The sequence below is a fragment of the Toxorhynchites rutilus genome, chromosome 2 (assembly GCF_029784135.1).
Source record: "Toxorhynchites rutilus septentrionalis strain SRP chromosome 2, ASM2978413v1, whole genome shotgun sequence".
NCBI classification, from domain to species: Eukaryota; Metazoa; Arthropoda; class Insecta; order Diptera; family Culicidae; genus Toxorhynchites; species Toxorhynchites rutilus.
Genome location: NC_073745.1, coordinates 131,217,282 through 131,224,559, shown reverse-complemented (window position 1 = coordinate 131,224,559; position 7,278 = coordinate 131,217,282).

The following is a 7,278-nucleotide window of genomic DNA, read 5'->3' as shown; positions in this document are numbered from 1 at the left end:
CAACAATAATACCGACAGAGAATATTACTCTGTAGTTATAGGGTAATTAGACTTTTTAGGATTATAATTTATGTAGTTATAATCTATTTAGACTTTAGTTTGAACATGTATTGCTAGATGATACCTCTTTATCCTAACGTTTGCATTAATAAAAAGGACTTATTTCGGATGGTGAGAAAAAAAAACTAAGACAGATGATTAAGTTTGATAATTTTCTCATGGAGGATATTATATAAACTTTTTTCCCTGTTGGGTACATTTTCCACTACGACCAGTTATTTGATCTATTGTGGCGATTATATTAGCCTAATTGCAAAAAAAAAATCTACGCCCTTGCGAGCGGCCTTCCGGCAGTTAACCGGAACATTCGTCATGGCGGACAAAAACATGCGTGTAGGCATGTTTTTGAGTTTTTCTTCGTTTTATTTATCAATTCCTTCTCAGTTTTCGCGACAAAACTGTTGGAGTAGACCTTCGCTCCAGGTTTGCCCAGAAATTCTCGACGGGACGCAGCTGGAGGACGTTGGGCGGGTCTGCCGACTTGGGTACCACATCGATATTCAGTCGCTCCATCTCCTCCATCGATCGCTTCGAGTAGTGCACCGACGTCAGATCTGGCCAGAACACCGCGTCTTCGCCTTTATGGTATATCTTGATGAACGACACAACTTCCGGCAGGCACTTCGTTCTATAAACTTTCCCGTTCACGGCCAGTCCGGAGCTGAAGAAGAGCGGCTTTGACATCCCCTGATTGTCAGCCACAGCTGCACCTTCTTGAGGAACTTGGTGTGTGAAATAAACATCACTTCGGAGCTCACTTCCCTCGTGGGGGAAGTAAAACACGAAGTGTCCTGCCAATCGTTTCCATCCAGGGTGAGATAGGTCTCGTCATCCATCACCACCGCCACGTCGCGATTCGCCGGGAAAATCGACTTGACCATCTCATTCAGCCACTGACGCTGCGTCATTGCCTGCAGCTCCGAGACCAGTGGACGGGACTTCCGCTTCCTGGCATGTATGTCCATTGGGGTGCCAATGAATGTATGAGAAAAAGTCGACCCTAAAATTTCAAAAAGTTACCCTATACAAAATGTTCACCACCTCAAAAAAACACCCTATGCAAAATATCAGCTCGGGGGTCTTCGTAGCCACTTGGTTACGCGTTCGTTTACTAAGCGATCGATCGTGAGTTCAAACTCAGGGCCCTCAATTGACCATCTTTGTGTTGTTATAGAATAACTACGTCCACGCAACCATCATCAGCGATGGAGATCGATCCACGGTCGAAATAAGATCGATTCATCCATACAACTGTTCTGCTCTGCAAGACACATCGGACTGCTGTTCTATAAATAACCCAACAATGATCAATATCAACTGTCTCCGCTGTCCGGTCTGCTAAACAATGGAAGAACAGATGTAATACCCTTACGCCTAAATGGCTACTACAGTGTAAATTTACCATAATGTAATGGAACAAAAAACCTAACGCCTAAATGGCTACTACTACTACTGTGTAATTTACAATTTATAGACACATAAACATATGTACAGGGTTTTCCATTTCGGGCTTCCGAAAGTATACAGCTCTGCGCTGACAACCGTTTGACATAGCTGTCAACCAAAGCGTCATATCGTTAGTTGAATGTCTGTCATTTTACAATATGGAGCGTTTTAGCATCGCACAACGTGGTAATTTTGTTAAATTATACTATAAAAATGATGAAAAACCGGCAAATGTTTTTCGAGCATTACGGACGAATTTTGGTCGTCATGGACGGCCTACAGAGTACACAATCGCTAATGTAGTGCGTAAATTCGAACAAACTGGATCCGTAGCGGATATTGTGAAACCTGTGCATCATCGTAATGTGTGTTACGAATTTTGCATTTGGACTTGCACCTACATCCATATAAAGTCCAACTGGTACAAAAATTAGAGCGTGGTGACCATGGAATGCGTCGGGCATACGTCGATTGGGTGAACGAACAACAGCAGCAAAATGCTGAATTTTCGCATCAAATTTTCTTCAGCGATGAGGCACATTTCGAGCTCGGTGGCTATGTGAAGAGTGGCGCAAAGCGGTCTAAATTTGAGTTTTTTGAAAATCGAAAAATCATTGAAGATCTCGACGTTTCATGCAATTTTAAGACATTTGGCATCAACATTTTTTTTCGGAAACCCCGATTTCCTTTCCTCCCCCCTGGGTGATTTTTCGATTTTCAAAAAACTCAAACTTAGACCGCTTTGCGCCACTCTCTCTTAAGTCCGATTGAGCTGATATTTTTTTTATCCCATTTATTTATGCATCAGGCTCTATAGCATTTTATCTGTAACAGAGCCGGGTATTTATCGTGTACATGTACAGGGTTTTCCAACTTTAAATTCCGAAAGTAAATTGAAATAAAACACACTTAGAATTCGAATTTCGATGAAACTTTTATTTCAAATTAAAGTTTGGTTTATGCCATTATGTGTGAAATACAACATCATTCAAATGTCCACCTAGGGCTTTTTCGCACACCTTGATCCGGAACAGGTAATTTTCGATGACTTTTCGGCACATATGGGGCGGTATCTCGGTCATAACTTCACGAATGTTGTATTTCAAATGTTTAAGAGTTTGCGAAGAGTTGGCATAGACACGGTCTTTCGCATAACCCCACAAAAAAAGTCTAGCGGGTTCAAATCGCATGATCTGGACGTCCAATTGGCATCACCAAAACGCGAAATTATGCGTCCCTCAAATTTCGTTCGCAATATGGCCATGTTCGGTCGTGTTGTGTGGCACGTGGCGCCGTCCTGCTGAAACCACATGTCATCCGTATCCATATTTTCGATTTGTGGCATAAAAAATCGATAAACATGCGGCCATAGCGCTCACCATTCACAGTTACCGTCTTGCCGTCCTCATTTTCAAAGAAATACGGTCCAATGACTCCACCAGACCATAATGCGCACCAAACAGTGACTTTTGGCGGATGCAATGTCCTCTCAACAATCACGTGTGGATTTTCTGAGCCCCATATACGGATATTTTGGGTGTTCACATAGCCACCGAGCTCGAAATGTGCCTCATCGCTGAAGAAAATTTGATGCGAAAATTCAGCATTTTGCTGCTGTTGTTCGTTCACCCAATCGACGTATGCCCGACGCATTCCATGGTCACCACGCTCTAATTTTTGTACCAGTTGGACTTTATATGGATGTAGGTGCAAGTCCAAATGCAAAATTCGCAACACACATTACGATGATGCACAGGTTTCACAATATCCGCTACGGATCCAGTTTGTTCGAATTTACGCACTACATTAGCGATTGTGTACTCTGTAGGCCGTCCATGACGACCAAAATTCGTCCGTAATGCTCGAAAAACATTTGCCGGTTTTTCATCATTTTTATAGTATAATTTAACAAAATTACCACGTTGTGCGATGCTGAAACGCTCCATATTGTAAAATGACAGACATTCAACTAACGATATGACGCTTTGGTTGACAGCTATGTCAAACGGTTGTCAGCGCAGGGCTGTATACTTTCGGAAGCCCGAAATGGAAAACCCTGTACATATGTTTATGTGTCTATAAATTGTAAATTACACAGTAGTAGTAGTAGCCATTTAGGCGTTAGGTTTTTTGTTCCATTACATTATGGTAAATTTACACTGTAGTAGCCATTTAGGCGTAAGGGTATCACATCTGTTCTTCCATTGTTTAGCAGACCGGACAGCGGAGACAGTTGATATTGATCATTGTTGGGTTATTTATAGAACAGCAGTCCGATGTGTCTTGCAGAGCAGAACAGTTGTATGGATGAATCGATCTTATTTCGACCGTGGATCGATCTCCATCGCTGATGATGGTTGCGTAGACGTAGTTATTCTATAACAACACAAAGATGGTCAATTGAGGGCCCTGAGTTTGAACTCACGATTGATCGCTTAGTAAACGAACGCGTAACCAAGTGGCTACGAAGACCCCCGAGCTGATATTTTGCATAGGGTGTTTTTTTGAGGTGGTGAACATTTTGTATAGGGTAACTTTTTGAAATTTTAGGGTCGACTTTTTCTCATACATTCATTGGCACCCCAATGGACATACATGCCAGGAAGCGGAAGTCCCGTCCACTGGTCTCGGAGCTGCAGGCAATGACGCAGCGTCAGTGGCTGAATGAGATGGTCAAGTCGATTTTCCCGGCGAATCGCGACGTGGCGGTGGTGATGGATGACGAGACCTATCTCACCCTGGATGGAAACGATTGGCAGGACACTTCGTGTTTTACTTCCCCCACGAGGGAAGTGAGCTCCGAAGTGATGTTTATTTCACACACCAAGTTCCTCAAGAAGGTGCAGCTGTGGCTGACAATCAGGGGATGTCAAAGCCGCTCTTCTTCAGCTCCGGACTGGCCGTGAACGGGGAAGTTTATAGAACGAAGTGCCTGCCGGAAGTTGTGTCGTTCATCAAGATATACCATAAAGGCGAAGACGCGGTGTTCTGGCCAGATCTGACGTCGGTGCACTACTCGAAGCGATCGATGGAGGAGATGGAGCGACTGAATATCGATGTGGTACCCAAGTCGGCAGACCCGCCCAACGTCCTCCAGCTGCGTCCCGTCGAGAATTTCTGGGCAAACCTGGAGCGAAGGTCTACTCCAACAGTTTTGTCGCGAAAACTGAGAAGGAATTGATAAATAAAACGAAGAAAAACTCAAAAACATGCCTACACGCATGTTTTTGTCCGCCATGACGAATGTTCCGGTTAACTGCCGGAAGGCCGCTCGCAAGGGCGTAGATTTTTTTTTTGCAATTAGGCTAATATAATCGCCACAATAGATCAAATAACTGGTCGTAGTGGAAAATGTACCCAACAGGGAAAAAAGTTTATATAATATCCTCCATGAGAAAATTATCAAACTTAATCATCTGTCTTAGTTTTTTTTTTCTCACCATCCGAAATAAGTCCATTTTATTAATGCAAACGTTAGGATAAAGAGGTATCATCTAGCAATACATGTTCAAACTAAAGTCTAAATAGATTATAACTACATAAATTATAATCCTAAAAAGTCTAATTACCCTATAACTACAGAGTAATATTCTCTGTCGGTATTATTGTTGTCCGGAACAGCGATGGCGATGTAGTTCGTATGACCCACCACAGTCAAAGTGTCGCACAGAATATTCAGGATGTGAAGAAGGTATTCTCCCGCGGCGAAAGCCGTTTTCTTCGGTACAAAACTGAAGGTTTTCACTCGTTCAGCAGCGTCTCCTGCCTACCACACAATCGATTCGGTTCGGATGTTCTGTTGCCGTCCAGCGAAAGGTACTGTATTGCTGCATTATTTCTTTGGAAAGTTGTTTTCAGGGGCTTTGCAAATTTAATTTTGCTAGAAATACCGAAAACCAACATGGATTTTCAATAAGTTCAATGTTTCAATGCCGCCTTAGACAGCGAACATTCTATCCTTTGATAAGAAAGACAACATTCGTGAAGTTATGACCGAGATACCGCCCCATATGTGCCGAAAAGTCATCGAAAATTACCTGTTCCGGATCAAGGTGTGCGAGGAAGCCCTAGGTGGACATTTGAATGATGTTGTATTTTACACATAATGGCATAAACCAAACTTTAATTTGAAATAAAAGTTTCATCGAAATTCGAATTCTAAGTGTGTTTTATTTCAATTTACTTTCGGAATTTAAAGTTGGAAAACCCTGTACATGTACACGATAAATACCCGGCTCTGTTACAGATAAAATGCTATAGAGCCTGATGCATAAATAAATGGGATAAAAAAAATATCAGCTCAATCGGACTTAAGAGAGAGTGGCGCAAAGCGGTCTAAATTTGAGTTTTTTGAAAATCGAAAAATCATCCAAGATCTCGACGTTTCATGCAATTTTAAGACATTTGGCATCAACATTTTTTTTTTCGGAAACCCCGATTTCCTTTCCTCCCCCCTGGGTGATTTTTCGATTTTCAAAAAACTCAAACTTTGACCGCTTTGAGCCACTCTCCCTTAAATCCGATTGAGCTGATATTCGGCATAGGGTGTTTTTTCGAGGTGGTGATCATTTTTTATGGGGTAACTTTTTGAAATTAGAGATGACCATTTTTATTGGCACCCTGATTCGCCAGGTACTTTTTCACTGTTTGACCGGTTGCACCGACCTCCCGACCAAGCGCACGCAGCATTGTAGCTACTTTTCCCTCGATCTTCCTCTTCAGCATCCTTTGAATCTTCTTGTCGCTCAGGATCGTCGGCTGTCCGGCTGACCGGGCTTTCTTTCGATGAAAGAAAATAAATTTTGAATTGTTTTTTTTTTCTAGACCCAGTACCCAGAGACCCAGAATTGACCAAGTACTGCTCTTTTAAATGTGCTCGTATATGCGTAATTTTACATGGTACACATGGTACAGTAATGGCTTTGAATTCGGACACTTTTTCATTATATTCAATATCATACCGAAACCATAACATCCTTTGAGCGTTCTAGTGGTTAGCGTCCCACATTAAAGTGCCGGGAGTTCGGGTTTGATTCCCGTACTGGCCGGTGGATTTTTCGTCAAAGAAATTTCTTCCGACTTGCACTGTGTTCGCGCGTATTCTATAGCTTGCCACTCCAGAATACATTCAAAGCGTGTTAATCCAGCATAGAAATCTCACCTACGTTAAGAAGGCAAAAGTTCCACTGGGAACGTTAGTGCACTTCAAGAAGAAGAGTGTTGAATTAATGTGACTGATAGTTACTTTTGTATGAATTTAGTGTAGTGTCAAGCATTTTACCTAGCTGTTGACAAAAAAATGGATAAATCAAAACAAATATTCGTGCTTCATAAAAAGTTCATATGCGAACGTTGGATCAAAGAAAACGATGAAATTTCTTTTTGAAGGAGTTGCATAAGAGTGTCAGCAATTAAAAGACAAAAGTGCTTCGATTTAAAATCACACAATGAAGAAATTTACAAATTTTGAACAAACATAACATGATTTTGTGGAATTCTGTGATTCTTACATTCTTACATTGTGAACATACATGAGAGCCATTCTTGTTTTATAAGAACGGTAATTTTTCATATGTAAATATTTTTAGTAGTTCAAGTTGTCATCGTAAGTGTTCGGGTTTCAATGCATTACGATATACTTTGTTGCAGGTATCCTTATGCAAGAGCACTACCTTCAGTAGTATTAACTTTTTGTGGTCGTTTGTCTGCTCCCAGCCACCACAGCAAGAAATCATGCTAATCTTATAATTTAGCCAACCAAGTATCAGTTTA